Source organism: Lontra canadensis, unplaced genomic scaffold (assembly GCF_010015895.1).
Source record: "Lontra canadensis isolate GAN:19392208 unplaced genomic scaffold, GSC_riverotter_1.0 scaffold4, whole genome shotgun sequence".
Lineage (NCBI taxonomy): Eukaryota > Metazoa > Chordata > Mammalia > Carnivora > Mustelidae > Lontra > Lontra canadensis.
Genome location: NW_022630998.1, coordinates 19960216 through 19977134, shown reverse-complemented (window position 1 = coordinate 19977134; position 16919 = coordinate 19960216). Strand labels below are relative to the sequence as shown.

Genomic DNA, 16919 nt, shown 5'->3' with positions numbered 1-16919 from the left:
CAGAAAAATAACTATTATTTTCTGAGATTTCTCCTTTCCAGTTATGTTAGATATAGCAACTCTATCAGATTTTTTAAGAAGAAAAAATAGCCTAGAAATAATTATAAACACTGCATGAATAAATATAAGTATAAGGAAGTATCATAAAATATGACATTAAGGGTGCCTGGGTGGCTCAGTGGGTTAAGCCTCTGCCTTCAGCTTAGGTCATGATCTCAGAGTTCTGGGATCGAGTCCCGCATCGGGCTCTCTGCTCGGCAGGGAGCCTGCTTCCTCCCCTCTCTCTCTCTCTCTCTACTATCTCTCTCTCTCTCTGTGCCTACTTGTGATCTCTCTCTGTCAAATAAATAAAATCTTTAAAAAAAATGACATTAAAATAACTGGAGTCCATAGTACATAGCCACTAAAAAAAGAAAAGAGTTACTGCAACTCTGAGAAGAAAACAGAATCTTCGCCATCAATCAAAATAGTAAGTAAAAGCAATGTAAGTAGTTTTATGACTCTTGTTGATTGATTACCATCATTAACTGAATTTCAAGACAACTATATTACAATGTGATTAAAATGCATCACAGATGCCAGGCCATGGAATTATATATCCCGTGGCATATTCTCAAATTCAATTTGAGAAAAAAGACAAGTCAGTGGTCTCCTACTTGTCTCCCTGCTTCTTGTCTTCCCCACTCCAACTCATTCTCCACAATCCTCTGCCTAGGATTTTGTTTTTTGACACAACAGTCTGCTGTCACTCCCTTGCTTTAACTTCCTCATTGCTTTCTCATGGATTTCAGAACACAGTTCAAACTCCTTGGCAGGTCATACCAACCTTTCTTTGTGAATTTCTCCAGACTCCTGTTTTACCAGAACAAAACTCACAGCACCTCAAATTTACAGCTTCTTTCCCAGGCCTGTCTGTGCCCTTCCTTATCACTTTCCCTTTGCCTTGAACTTGACAGTCCTCACCATTCTCAGTCCTCTTCTGGTACCAGATGCAAGTCTCCCTGCTGTGTGGACATCTTTCCTGCCATCATGTGGATACTATTTGGCCCTTTTCTTTTCCCAAATATCCACTGCAACAGCACTTGTCCCTGGGAGAACCTGTTCACTTTTTTTTTTTTTTAAAGATTTTATTTATTTATTTGACAGAGAGAGATCACAGGTAGGCAGAGAAGAAGGCAGAGATGGGGGGTGGCTAAGCAGGCTCCCTGCTGAGCAGAGAGACCGATGTGGGGCTGGATCCCAGGACCCTGAGATCATGACCTGAGCTGAAGGCAGAGGCTTAATCCGCTGACCCACCTAGGCACCCGACCTATTTACTTCTGATGGCTGGTGTCAGTCAGGACTCCCGGGTTTTCATCTGTGATCAAGAAATGTTGCTTGACTGACAACGCTCATTTTACCTGAATAAAGGAATGTCTGTCTCATGTCAAAATCAGAGAAACTAGTAAGGAAACCAGTATGTAAGTTGTCTAACCTTTATTTCCTGCTCTTCCCCACTCCCTTATTCACTAGGATCCCAAGAGTCTCATTCGGATTTTATTTTCAAATACTGAATCCGAACTATGAGAAGTTTAATATCAAACCAGCACTGAGCCACCACTTCCACCACAGCAAGCATTCTGCCATTGCCACTTTCCCACACGATGGCGATGGATAGGCACTGTAATTCCTAAAAATGGTCAAGATGTCCCAGTTTTACAAAGTCCTTTTAGACAATCTCCTGTTAGTAGCAATCTACTTAGAGTGTTTATTTATTTGATAGATAGACTGATTTGGATTTATTCAGAACCATCGACTAGAAATTGTCCCAGAATAAAGGTGAATGAATATGCTTGTGACACGTCTTCCATTATTACATGAAATGTCCAATAAATAAACTGTACAGTAAACAGCACCACATTTTCATGCAAAATCTTAGAAGAAAGATTATTTTTCTCTGTACAGAGAAATGACGGCTGACAATGCTACCTTTCACTGACATCTGTGTTTTCCTCTCCTTTACAGGTAAGCAGCTAAACTACATTTTCTCCTCTTTTTCTTTAGGTGGGGCCATGGGACTAAGGACTAGGTTCTGGCCAAGAAATGAGAACTGAAGTGGTAGCCTAGGCCATGACATCTTCCCGTATGTAACCTTCTCTCTTTTTTCCCAATCCTGAGAGAGCAGGACCATAGGAGAGAGAAGGGCAGGACCACAAGATAGAAAGAGTCTGGAGTTCCTGAATGAAACAGAAGCACTACCAACAACTACAATGGACTACGAAGTGATAAATAAATTTTTATTTTGTTAAACCACTGAGATTGGGGTGTTCATCTTTTACAGGTCCTAACACTACTTACCTTAACTGATACAAAAATTGATTACAAGAATGGGCTCTGCCATTAAAAAAAAATCTCTAAAATATGTAACATTGACTTAGCAATTAGGTGGTAGACAGCAAGGTAACACTGAAAGGCTGAAGAGACTTGTTAGGCCACCGTCAACATTTGGTAAAACTATTCTTGTGATGACCGGCAACGCAAACTACCTGCTATCGAACCTAACCTTGAGGGGACACTGTCGGAAAGAGCCAGAATGCAGGTGTGTATTTTCTACAAGTGACTGCTTTTGTAAGTAATCATAAGAAAGAGATGAGTTCAGATGAAAATAGGCTGATTCACAAGTAGAAATGAAAGGAAGTGAAGAACTGAAAAAGCTCTTTTTAGACCCCAAATAATAGAAAAATAATATTGAAAAGCCCTTGAACAACAAAAGCTCATTAACACAGCCTAGAGGCAAATGTTAGATTGGCTTTCCCATGCAAGCACCACAGCCTTAAGGTACATGTCTTTGTGTTAAAAGGGAGAAGTAAAGAAATAAATCATGTCTAAGGAGTCTAAGAAAGAACACTGGGTATGGTTGTCGGCACCTGGAAAACAACGAAGTTTTTGAGAGAAAGAACTTGGTGGAGCTACTTGATCTTGCACCAGCAGGAAGCAGGAGATCAGTCCACTTCTTATCAATTTCAGATATGGCTATTGAGGATAAAGAACTTCTCACGTGGTGGAGACAGTTGTTACAGAGAACAAGCAACAAGAAGATTCTCCCCAAATGGTAGAATTCTACTCCGGCAACTTCCCTACCCTCCAGCTAAGTGGCCTTCATAAAGTCTGTCCATGGAGATTTCAGAATTGCTATGGACAAGGAACTGCTATGTGTCTCCCATACTCTTCATTTTGGTCATTATCTGCTGGATGTCTATGGTGAGGTGGTAGACAGATTTATATTTCAAAGGGCTACAAGGAGCCATTATTGGATCTGATAAGGATTTCCTTTCATTCAGAGATCCTGCACTTGGAGCTGGACACAGTGACCATAAGGAGGGACTCTGGGCTGTTTCCTTTGGGGGAAGGGTGAATGTCTTCTTTGTGCAGAAGGAAGCATGAACCTGATATCTGTTGACCAGAAAACTGGAATGCAGCCAGGACTGCTACTTCTTGGCCATATACACGTTTTCTTCTTCTTCCTGAGCACATAGCTTGCCTATAGCTCCCAGCTTCCTGTAAAATTGGGAATGGACGAGTATCTGCATTTTGGTCAGTTGAATATAAGCCAAGAAGATGATGTGTCACTTTGAAGCCTGGCATAGGAAAAACCTCCCATATGTGACTCTTATTCTATTTTCTCATCCACTGACTGAAGAGAAAAGGCTTGAGGACCAAAAGGAGTAAAAGGTGTTTCTCAGGGAGAAACTTAGTATATCGGACTCCATTTTGCTTCTCTGCCTCTTGATGCTGTGACCTACACCTTAGGAACTTCTGCTTAGCCCTGCATTTAGGCATGTTAATAATTGAAGGAATTTTGCATACAGCTGAGATTTGCAAAAACCACGCTTTACCCAAAGCCTACCTCACCTAAAGAGATAAGGAAGTAGCCAGAGAAGTCATCTCAATTCCTTTAAGACTGAGGAATGATCATGACTCAGGAGGGATTGAAACCATTCCCCATGAGGTTAATGAGATTGAAACTAGCAGAAAAGATAAAGCTTATTTTTCAGAGAACTGTTTCTCCCTAATCAGCTATTTTGTCTTTTCAGACCCCATTAGCAAACCCACTAGCTGTCTTGGCAGAATCCTGGACTCAAGGTCAGCTTGAATTGATAAGATTCCAGCCTGTGAACAAGCAAGATCCTGAGTTCCTTACCTGAGATAATGAGCCTAAGACTGTAGTTTATACCAGCTCTCGGAGCATGCCCATAACCCCTTCCCTTGACCTAAGATAACTTTCTCAAAACAGGAGCTGAATTTTGACCCATTCTGCTGTTGTCTCTACCGTAAAGTGAACATGGAATATATTTCCTCTGTTTGCTCAGTGCACATGCTCCATCTGTCCTCATGAATAGTCAGAAGTTTTCCTGCCCTTTTCATCAATATGTATGTAATCTCAACCCCTAGGATTATAAAAATCTTGCTCCCAGTGTATTCAGGGAGGTGGAGTCCTTTTGTCTCTTCCTTTGGCTGCCTCTGGAATAAACTCCTTGCTTACTGTGTATCTGCGGTCTCAGTGATGGACTTTGCTGTGCATTAGGCAGATGAACTTGGGTTTGGTTACAAAGGGAATTAATAATACTAGATAATAATACTAGTCCCCTAATGACTATGTGGAGCAGAGTTGAGGCCCCACTCTCCAACGCTGACCCCTACTGGGCTATGATAAGAGCAGGAGATAAGATTCTATCATGTTGGGGCACCTGGGTGGCTCAGTGGTTTAAGCCTCTGCCTTCGGCTCAGGTCATAGTCTCAGGATCCTGGGATCAAGTCCCACATCAGGCTCTCTGCTCAGCAGGGAACATGCTTCCCCCTCTCTCTCTGTCAAATAAATAAATAAAATATTTAAAAAGTATATGTATTTTTTTAAAAAGAGTCTACTATGTTAAATCACTGCCATTCACCAGTGTTTTCCCTTCAAAACTGAGTGATGATAATAGTCTTATAGAAAATGAAGTCTTAGAATTGGAAGGGGACTTTGTTCAGTCTTTCCCTGAAAACAAGAATCCCAGCTACAAAACTGTCAGTTGACAGATGGTCATGGAATGTAGAGGTAGTTAGAATACCATCAGCTCAGCACTTCAAAATTAAATTCAGTATTTGTTGAACACACACACTGTGTGAAATAGTATTTCATTTTGGCCAAATTATAAAAAGTTACAAAATGTATGTTATAGAGCTAACCTACTTCCTCTGAATCTTTAAAGCGACAAGAAAATAGCCAGTCCCTGTTTCACAGAAACCCCCTCCAAGCATGTGCAGTCCCTAATGCCTTTTTCATTGGCCTAATTATATCTCTAAGGTCATTAAAATAAAGATACAATAAGCTAATCTCATTGATTATTTTTCAAAGAAAGATTTTTAAAGGATATGCTTTTACAGGTAAACAATAAAAGGGAAAGATTTTCTTATTTTCAAAGTACAGGTATGATTACAGAATGATTACAGTTACCTCCATATCCCTGGATTATCAATTAAAGGCTTTTCTTCAATTATCATATTTGATATGGTCAATGTTTATATAAGATTTATAAGCAAGTAAAAAAGACAAGCAAAGTAAAATGTTAACACCTACAACATAACTAAAATACTTGAACAATGAAAAAACCTTCACCCCTTATGCTAAAAACAGTTAACAAGTGTTTAAAGTGACAAGTGACTTCAAAACTTGCAATTATCCTGCCAAAGGATGTCGTCACCAACAGAGGCAAAGATGGCAGGTACAGGACAGTAGGAATTGTTGTGCATCCTTGTTCCTATCCTCAACACCGTCTTCCCTTCTCTTCTCTGCCAGGGTATGGAAAAGCCCAGGACCTGCACTGGCAAGTTTCACAAAAACTGTAGAACCAACCTAATCACTACATTTCCTTGTGATCCACTCTTCCTTGGCTTCTGCCTTTTTGCCGAACTTGCTATTTTTTCCATTCCCATTAATATTCTGTTACTTTTTAAAGGAAGGCAGGGCTTTTTCCTAATAAAAGATTTGAGCTAGTTTGCAGAGTGAATGAATTCCCCAGCTGGTATACTTTTCCTTTTCTGAAATACATTAATGCGTTCAACAATATTTACTGCAGCCTACGATGTGCTAGGCATTGGGGATTCGGTAGAGCAGAAAACTAAGTCTCTATTCCCAAGGAGCTTTCATTCTAGGGGAGGTAAACTGCTAATAAGGTGGCGGATAATATGTTATGTGCTGATCGGTCTGTGCAACAACATAAAGCCATGGGTAGGGGATGGTGATCAGAGGGGCCTTGTATTTTAGACGGGATGCAGACAGAAAGCCTGCACTGGAAGGAAATATTTGAAAAGGGACCCAAAGGAACGAGGAAGAATTTCAGACAGAGGAAGAAGCAGGTATGGAGGCCCTGAAGAATTCTAATGTGGACCAAGACCACACTAGTGTGGACCACTAGAATTCTAGTGAATGATCAAGAAAGTGAGTGGGAGGAGAGGAAATCAGAGCTTATTGAAAAAACAGATCGTGTGGGGCCTTACAAAACCTTGGTAAAGCCTTGGAGTCTTTCTTAAGTGAGTTAAAATAGAAGAGCAAGTGAATAAACAGACTAAAATTATTAAGATTTTCCTGTCTGATGTCAAAAGACCCATCTTTGATTAGAGAATACACCAACACCTGAAAAATAGGATGTACTCAAAGGGCCAATTATAAAAGGGCAAGTATATTGTTTTCTTCAGTTACTCAAAGTAATTTTTAGGTTTAAGACTAGCTCGTCTGCAATATACGGACAAAGGCAACCTAAAGGTTAATAATGCATATAAAACAAATGTGAATTTTTATACTTCTCATCTTCATGTCTACACTATATCCTTTAAAATTTAGATTTCTAAGCTATATATGATACAGTATAATTGGATATAAAGTATATTCAGATTCTGTCATGACTCCTGTTGATGTTGAAATTATCTTATTTTGAAATTAGTATAAAAATAAAATAGATTTGGCAATCAACATTCACCACTAGACTATCGTATTTAAGATAATGAGAACTCATTTAATGTTAATGGTCTGCTCAGCACATAATGAGAGTCATTACTGGAAGCTGGTGGTAAATGTCCTCCCTTCTGCGGCAGTAAGAATTCTGAAACATACCCCCAAGATTTCTCATCTCAATCCCTAGACTGTGAGTATGATGAGATCTCATTTCTGTGATTATGCTGTTTATAGGACAAAAGGGATTCTGCACATGTAAGTAAGGTTACTAATCAGTTGATTCTGAGTTCATCAAAAGGGAGACTGCCAGGGAAGAACCAATCTCATCTCATTTCCTTTAAAAGCATAGTGTTTTCTCTACTTGGTAGCAGAAAGTCACATTTGAAGCATGAGGGGTTTTTGACATCCTATTGCTGGACTGAATATAAAGGGAGCCAAATGACCTGAGGCTAGCTTCTAGCAGCTCAAAGAAAACCCTGACTGACAGAGAGCAAGAAAACAGGGGCTTTACTCCAATAGCCACAAAGAAACGAATTCTGCTAATACCAAGAATAAACTTGGAAGTGGACCCTGAGCTCCAGGTATGTGTTCAGCCCAGCTGACAACTTGATTCTGACCTTGTGAGACTCTGATCAGGGAACCCAGTCATGACGAGCTGATTCCTGACCTACAGAACATGGAACTGTTAAATGGGTATTATTTTAAGCTGCTAAACTTGTGTACATTAGTTTCAAAGCAATGGAAAACTAATGAGTCGACCTTGTAAAATATAGTATAGCCAGAGAAATTTAAAAAAAAAAAGCCAGAAGGAAACATAGTTGAACCTAATAAAAGCCTTCTTTATATTACAAAGAGTATCAGTGTATTAGCTAGAGGGCTAAGATATCGAAACAAAGCAATTAGAAAAATATAGTGGATTAAACTGGAGAGAAATTAATTCTCCTTTTGCAAAACCATAGAGCAAGAAGTAACTCTAAGGCAATTTAACAATTTTGCCATTCTCAACTTGTGGCTTCTGACCTTTGGTCCAAGACAGTTACTCCCCCCCAACCCCCCAGTTTTACTGAGATATAATTGTGTAAGATTAAAGATGTATAGTATTTCTCTGCTTTCCATGTCTCATATTAAAGTATCCACTTTGGTTTGACCTATCAGGACCTTGGCTAAACTTTAGTCCTTTGATCATGATCAGGTTTACTAAGAATATAATACAGGTTTTTTGTTTTTTCTTCACTAAGGACCAACAGTTCACACTTCAGAACACTTGAGCACGGCACTTAGGTCTATTTGCGATTATTATTTTCATTTAAAGAGTTAAGACATGTTGAAAGGCATTGCCCTTGTCACTTTGCATGTCTTAACTCAGCAAATCCTCAAAATAATTTTATACTATGTTCTCTTATTATTTTATACTATATATTCTCTAATTGTAATTATCATGAGTGCCACCGTCGTCTGTATCACTACCAATACAGGACTTCGCAGGGCTGCTGTGTTGCAGAACTCAGTGGATCCCTGGAACTGACGATGTGCTAGGTGCTGTTCAGGCTAGCTGCTCTGTAAATGCTCACGGATAGGAATTTTTAACACTTGTGCACTTTGTGCTTTTTGTGTCCCTTTTCATATCCGTGGTGTTCTGAGCAGTTCTGACTTAGGCTGAAGATCAATTCTGCAAAACGCATTACTTATAGAGTTTCAAAAGGGAGTACAAATTGAAAATAGAATCTGTCTTAGGCTGGAACAGGGAATAATATTTCAGGGGCAAGGGACACGTGGGTGGCTCAGTTGGTTAAGCCTCTGTCTTTGGCTCAGATCACGATTCCCGGATCTTGGGACTGAGTCCTGCACTGGGCTCCTTGCTCAGTGGGGAGGCTGCTTCTCCCTCTGCCTGCTGCTCCCCCTACTTGTGCTCTCTTTCTGACAAATAAGTAAATAAAATCTTTAAAAAAATTTGAGGGGCAAAAGAGCATAAGAGAAGTCTTTTAATGATGGATTAATTCAGGGTATACCTTGGGACTTCCTCCGGATAGTCTCCAGAACAATTTGCATAACCTGAACAAATAACTTAATGAGTATGCATAGAGAATAAGAGCTACACTCCCTCATTTGTGTTTACAACATCGCGCACTATTTTTGATAAGTCAGAGGCATGACTTCATGAAAGCCTAAAAGCTTTCCCTGTTGAATATAAGACAGTTTGGAAAGCTTCTTAATGTTGAGTGTGGTTTTTCTCAGAGACTTTTATGGGCTTCCTCTGTTTGCTTAAGACTTTCCCATTTAATTATGCTCTCATTATGAAAGGAAGTAAAAATTATAAAGTCCAAAAAACTTGATTTTCTCTTTGCTACTATCAGAGACATCGATCCTGTTTGACACAGACACTGAACCTTGTGACGAGGCTCTGTAGAAGCTCAAGAATTACATTCCAGTTCCAGCAGCATTGTTCTCCTCGGCTAGAGCTGCGTGTTTATTTTTACATTCAACTTGTTTATTTTCTTTAAAGTTGTTTCCCTATAAATTTATTCAAGTAGTCTCTTCCAAGCTAAGGCAAATCTACTTTTCATAGATACCAAAAGCACAGAAGGTTCATATTAATATTTATTCTTGAGATAGAGATATAGCTTTTAAAAATACTTTAATGTTAAGAGATATTGAGATAATGTTAAGAGTTACTTTTTTTCTGGGCTGATTTACAAGTCTTCACAGAATAGCGATGTATCTTTTGAGTCATTTCAATCTTCCCTAACCTCTCCGTTTCCTCTTAGAAATGTGACAATTGATTTCTATTGCATTCAAATGATTGCTGTCTCAAGAATTAATGAATATATTTTCCAAATGCTAATGCTTTAGTAAAACGAAAGTGCTCTTTAGCAATTTTGTGTGTTGGATGTTGCAAAAATGATTTTTGGAAGGAGGTTTTTGAAAACGACTTGGCATCTGATAATTTTTTATGTTCATTTATCTGGTTCCCTACCTTCTAACCTCATTAAGGGAAATTATCTTAAGATTTGATTAAGTCCAATGGCTCAAAGAGTGGTTTGTGTGTGTGTGTGTGTGTGTGTGTGTGTGTGTGTGGTTTTTTTATTTGTTTGTTTTTTGTTTTTTTAGTAATATTTTCCAGGAAAGCTGATGGACAATCAGGACAGAAAGACACAGATCCCTTTTGTTTCTTTTTAACTTAGACCCCATATTAGTTTTCTCATACAGTGTAACAAATTACCATGAACATAAGGACTTGCACGACACACATTTGTTGTCTCGAGGTTTCTGTAGGTCAGGTTTGGCTTAACTGAGAGCTCTGATCAGAGCCTCAGAAGGCTGCAGTCAAGGTGTGAGCTGGGCTGAGCTCTCATCTGGACCTTGTAATCTTTAGGTTGTTGGTAGAATTCAGTCCCTTACAGATCTAAGACTGAAGCCCTTGGCTCTTAGAGATCATTTCTCTCCATTGTTAGTTCACAATATGGCTGCTGGCTTCTTCAGAGTCAGCAAGAGGATCTCATTATCTCAGGGAGGGCTCCAGTTCCTTTCAGAGGTCTCACCTGATTAGGCCAGACTCACCAAAGATCATAGTCCTTTGATTAACTTAAAGTCAATTGACTGGGAACATTTACTAAATTTGTAAAAATCCCTTCACGATTGCTATATAACAAAATATACCATAATCACAGGAGTGATAGCCCCTCATGCCCACAGATTCCACCCATACTAACAGGGAGTGAATTAATAAAAGGACATAGATCATTAGGGGTCAATTTAATTCTGCTTACACCACATGCCTTAAATCCAATTTTCTTGGACTAGAACAGATCAAGATGCACACAAATGTAAACATTAAATTAGAACAGACATTGGTTCAATGCATAATTTACTATATTCCAGTCCTCATCACAGGCTCTCCAGCTAGAGGCCCAAAGCACAGATAAATTACAGAATTTTACCAACCTGAAGCCTCCCTTGGCATGGCCCAGATCAGATTCCCCAGGGATTTCCTCTATTACTCTTCCTACCAATTATGCTGAACTTTATGCTTTGTCTTCACAAAGCCATAAACCAGATCCTACCATCCACTCCCAAGCATGACACCTAATCAAAGCATAGGAAGAGCTTCATAAATGTATCACAAATTTGAAACCTATGAAGTGAAATTACATGTGGTATTAAGCAATGGTAAATCTGAGATGTTCTTATTTTTGTGAATAAAATTTTAAAAACAATTTCTTATGTTCTTGTGACAAATTAAAATGTTAACCTTGTTCAGTTTTTTTTCCCATTACCAATACTCTACATCAATATATTTCAAGAGTAATAATTATCCATTTGAGTTGTGTTGTCTATATATGCTACTGATTTTTTGGTACATATGAGTCAAAAGAAAAACCTATCAACTTCCTCTATGATATCTATTATTCATAACAGCAAAGAACATTTTTGTTTCTCAAGGTTGTTGAATCAGAATAGTGAATGTGAAATCAGTAAAAATAAATTTCAAATAATTTTAAATACTCTGAAGTATGAATTGCTTTCTCTAGCTTTATTTTTCTTGCCATCTTGAAAACTGATAATGATTTCTTTCCAGAATTACATTTTAATGGTCTCTGAGTTCAATTCCAACATGATTAAGGAAATATGGTTATATTTAAGGAGAAAATACAAGCTTTGTGCATTTAAAAGTAAAAAAAAAAAAAGAGACATAGCCTCAGCATCACAAAAGCAATTGCCTTTTTAAAATTTAGCAAGAACCCTGCTTTTCTCTCCCTATGAGACAGAGTGGCCATTGGTGCTGGAATAAATAGAACAAAGACATACAATGAGCAGACTGTCGATAGCATAAGTTGAATAAAAGAGAAATCCTTAGAAAACAAAAACTGTAAAGCTGAATATCAGAACCAATTAGAATATATAATACTGACTAAAAATAGTAGTGAGAAAAGTCTTTGCAGCTCTCATTCAGAAATATTCACTAATTTGACCAATACTACTTCAGTTAATATCATGCTAATAGTAATTTGTTGGTAGGGATGATGGAAATACAGATATATCCTGTTTTATTGCACTCTGCAGATATTGCATTTTTTACAAATTGAAGGTTCTGGCAATCTTGCCTTGAGCAAGTCTATTGGAGCCATTTTTCCAACAGCACAGGCTCACTTCGTGTCTCTGTGTTGCATCTGGTAATTTTCACAATGTTTCAAATTTTTTCATTATTACTATAGTTACAGTTATGGTGATCTGTGACCAGTGATCCTTAATTTTATTATTGTAATTGTACTGGGGTGACATGAACTGTGTCTATATAAGACAGTGAATGTAAGTGATAAGTGTGTGTGTTCTGACTATTCCACTGACTGGCTGTTTCTCCATTTCTCTCCTTCTCCTCTGTCTCCCTATTCCCTGAGACAACAATAATGAAATTAGGCCAGTTAATAGCCCTTCAATGGGTTCTAAGTGTTCAAGTGAAAGGAATAGGTTCACAACTTTCATTTTAAATCAAAAGCTAGAAATGATTAAGCTCCGTGAAGAAGGTATGTTCAAAGGTGACACAGGCCAAGAGCAAGGCCTCTTGTGTCAAACAGCCAGCCAAGTTATACATGCAAAGTAAAAGTTCTTAGAAGTTAAAAGTGCTACTCCAGCAAACGTAAGATTGATAAGAAAGTGGAATAGACCGACGGCTGATACTGAAAAAGTTTTAGTAGTCTGGATAGAAGATCAAACCAGCTACAACAGGCCCTTAAGCCAAGGGCTAAAACAGAGTAAGGCCATACCTCTCTTCAATTCTATCGAGGCTGAGAGGTGTGGAAGCTGAAGAAGAAAGGCTGGAAGCTAGCGGAGATTAGCTCATGAGGTTTAAGGGAAGACGCTGTCTCTATAACACACAAGTGCAAGGTGAAGAGGGAAGTGCTAATGGAGAAGCTACAGCAGGTTATCCCCAAGACCTAGCTAAGAGAATGTATTAAGGGGGCTACCTTCAGCAACAGATGTTCCACGTAGATGAAACAGCCTCATATTGAAAGAAAATGCCATCTTGGATTTTTATAGCTATTTTTATAGCTTCTTGAGAGAAGAAATCAATGTCTGCCTTCAAAGTTTCAAAGGATGGGGTACCTGGCTGGTTCAGTCAGAAGAGCATGTGACTTTTGATCTCAGAGTCATGAGTTTAAGCCCCATATTGGAGGTAGAGTTTACTTAAATAAATTTAAAAAAAAAAGAGAGAGAGAAAGAAAAAAAATCTCAAAGGACAGGCTGACTCTCTTATTAGGGGCAATGTGGCTGGTGACTTTAAGTTGAAATCAATGTTCATTTACCATTTGGGAAGCCCTGGGGCTCTTAAGAAATATGCTAAATCTTCTGCCTCTGCTCTGTAAGTGGAACCAAAAAACCTAGATGACAGAATATATGCTTACATAATATAGTTTACTGACTATTTTAAGCCCACTGTTTAGGCCTACTTCTCAGAAAAAAAATATTCCTTTCAAAATATTAATGCTCATTGACAATGCACCCAGTCACCCAAGAGCTCTGATGGAGAGAGATGTACAATGAGATTCATGTTGTTTTCAGGACTGTTAACACAATGTCCATTTTGCAACATGTGGATCACGGTGTGATTTCAACTTTCAAGCCTCATTATTTAAGAAATACATTTTGTAAAGCTATAGTTGCCATACGTACTGATTCCTCTCATGGATCTGGGCAAAGTAAGTTAAAAACCTTCTGGAAAGGATGCATCAGCCTAAATGCCATTAAAAAATTTGTGATTTGCGGGAATGGGCTAAAAGCTCAACTTGAATAGGAGTTTGGAAGAAGTTGATTTCAATGCTCTGGGATGACTTTAAAGGCTCTTCAAGACTTCAGTGGAAGAAGTCACTGCAGATGTGGTGGAAACAGCAAGGGAACTTGAATTAGAAGTGGAGCCTGAAGATGGGGCTGAATTGTTGCATTCTCATGATAAAACTAATAGATGAAGAGTTGCTTCTTCAGGATGAGCAAAGAAAGTGGTTTCTTGAGACAGAATCTGCTCCTGGTGGAGATGCCGTGAAGACTGTTGAAATGACAAAAGAGACAGAATATGACAGAAACTTAGTTGATGAAGCAGCTTCAGGATTTGAGAGGATTGACTCCAATTCTGAAAGAAGTTCTACTGTGAATAAACCGTTATCAAGCAGCTACAGAGAAATTATTTGTGAAAGGAAGAGTCAATCAACTTTGCAAACTTCACTGTTGTCCTATTTTAATAAATTATCACAACCATCCCAAATCTCAGCAACCACCACCCTGATCAGTAGCAACCATCAACATGGAGGCAAGGGCCTGAACCAGCAAAAAGATTACAAATAGCTGAAAGCTCAGATGACTAGCATTTTTTAGTAATTTTTTTTTTTTTTTTGAGAGAGTGAGAGAATATGAGGGGAACGGGGCAGCATAGAGAGAATCTTAAGTAGGCTCCACGCCTGGCATGGAGCCCACTGCGAAGCTCAATCTCATGACCCTGAGATCATAACCTGAGCTGAAACCAAGAGCTGGAAACTGAAAATGCCAAGCCACCCAAGCACCCCTAGCAATAAACTATTTTTATATATTTTTTTAATTTTTAAAAGATTTTATTTATTTATTTGACAGAGATCACAAGTAGGCAGAGAGGCAGGCGGAGAGAGAGGGAGAAGCAGGCTCCCCGCTGAGCAGAGAGCCTGATGCGGGGCTCGATCCCAGGACCCTGGGATCATGACCTGAGCCGAAGGCAGAGGCTTAATCCACTGAGCCATCCACATGCCCCCAATAAACTATTTTTAAATTAAGGTGTGTACATTGTTGTCTGTTCAGACGTAATGCTATTGCACACTTCATGGACTGGAATGTAGTGTAAACATAACTTTTACACGCAATGGGAAATGAAAAAGTTCCTTTGACTCTCTTTACTGCGATATTCACTTTATTGCAGTGAAACCCAAACCCACAGTATCTCGGAGTTATGCCTTGCAGATGATCAGAGAGCTTACTCTGTGTCTTCCTCTAAAACATTATATGTAGAATCCTATTAAACCTTTAGAACAAGCCTAGGAGAAAGACGCTCTTGTTACCATATTTTACATGCGAGGCTTAGCTCTTAAGTGACCCACTTTTGTCTTTCTGATGCCCACCGTACGCTGTGGCAGAGGCTGCCACTGTCTGGTCATATCCCATCTGCACTCTCAGCTTTCCTAAACACCAAAGACTTTCTCCCTCCATTCCTTCCTCAAGCACCTGTGACTTTCTGCAGTCACAGGAGCGTGCTTCATGCATACGTGGCTCAGACCGATACACCTTGGAGAGCAGGCCTGAGCGGATGGCAAATGGGAACTGCTAAATGAATAGTCCATCTTAATGGTTACTCATCAGGACTTGCTGGGGACATTCTACGCCATGTCTCAGAGGTCCCAGAGGTAACCTGATTTTTCACTCTCCCTGTACTGACCTCCTTCCGTTTCCTGTGCTATTCTCACCCCCTCCCACTGCCTCATGGGGTTATCCCCCAGAGAAACCCAAATCCATGTCTCAGGCTCTGCTTCCACATAACCTAACCTAAAAAAACATGGTCTTTTCTTCTATGACAGACTGCTAATAAGATATTATTTAAAATAACTGATTAAAGTTTGAGAACTTTTAAACTTGAACGTACTTTTTAGAAAAGCAATTTATTTTATTCTTATAATTTATACTCAAAATTTTCTTTAATAAAGTACAAAGCTTTGTTCATTGTTTTCTAAATTTAACTAGGAATTATTCTCTGATAACTTTTTTCAATAGGTACTAGGTTCTCGAAACAATGGAAAATTTAGAAAAGCTTAAATACACAATTTTGTAGTCAATGTCTCTTGGTACATTTGTTACAAAAACAATCCTTTAATATTTAAGACTACTCCTCAGTCTACCTTTGAAAGATGTTTGTGGGTGACACGTTGGTCATTCTTCAACTGCTGGGATCATTTCACTTTAGACCATAAAGCAGAGCAACTACACATATTCACGATGGGCAAAATCCACGCTTAACACAAAGGGGAGATGAATAACTGACATAATAAACGATGAAATGCAATAGAAGCTATAAAGATAGAGAATGTCCTCTTTTCCCCTTTCATATGGTAGGGCTTGCTTGATAGACTTCGAGCCATGAGTTTACATTTCAAATGATTGTGAAGATCCAGGAGTCTTTCCTTTTCTCAAGAAAGGATCTGTTCACTTCAGAAAGACACGCTCTTTTTCTCTCTTAAGCGGGGAGGAGGGCCCACTGTGCCCCTGTGTTATAAAACTCCCCAGTTGTGTAATTCTGGTTCTTCTCCACAGTACAGAGCCTCTGGAAATGCAGCCGACATTTGTTCTCATGGAATCTCTCTGAAGGCAGAGAGTGAAATGTGGGAAACCAATACTATAAGGAATAATGTCTGATCTTTGATCTAGAAACCTCATGTTTGCTCTCAGAATAAAATAAAGATAGATGCTAAATCTTTGATATGGCCTGGAGGGAGGCTTTTTACTTGCAAAAAAAAATTGTGAGGTATTTCTGATATATATTCATAATTAAATTGAAATATTTTCTTTCCACTGTTCTTGGAGGACCCACACCTGGAGGGTGGAGACCAGCAGTGCAGATGGTGAGAGAATTCACCTGAGGCAGAACAAAGGTGATAGACATTTACTGAATAGACTGCAAGGGAGCAGTGGGCAAGGCAGCAGAGGACAGACTATGCCAGGAGGCAGTGGTGGGAGGCTATAGTTAAGGGGGAAGGTGAGGAGGTATGGGAACGTACGGAATTTTCTTTTTTTTGGTACCCGTGTCCATTGGTCAGCTAGGGCTTATGGCTATTTTGAGGCGGGTTTCCTAATGGGCCTGCTTGTGTTCAGCCTGGTGGTCGCTGTGGGCCATTCTACCTTACTCAGTCTTCCATCAGTCAAGTTGGTTGCCTAAAAGCAG

General features: G+C 39.1%; 1 protein-coding gene across 9 annotated transcripts in view; it reads right to left on the bottom strand.

The window, feature by feature from the left end:
* Nucleotides 1–16919, bottom strand: part of MCTP1 (multiple C2 and transmembrane domain containing 1) — a 519900-nt gene that overhangs the window by 254258 nt on the left and 248723 nt on the right. The window lies entirely within an intron of this gene.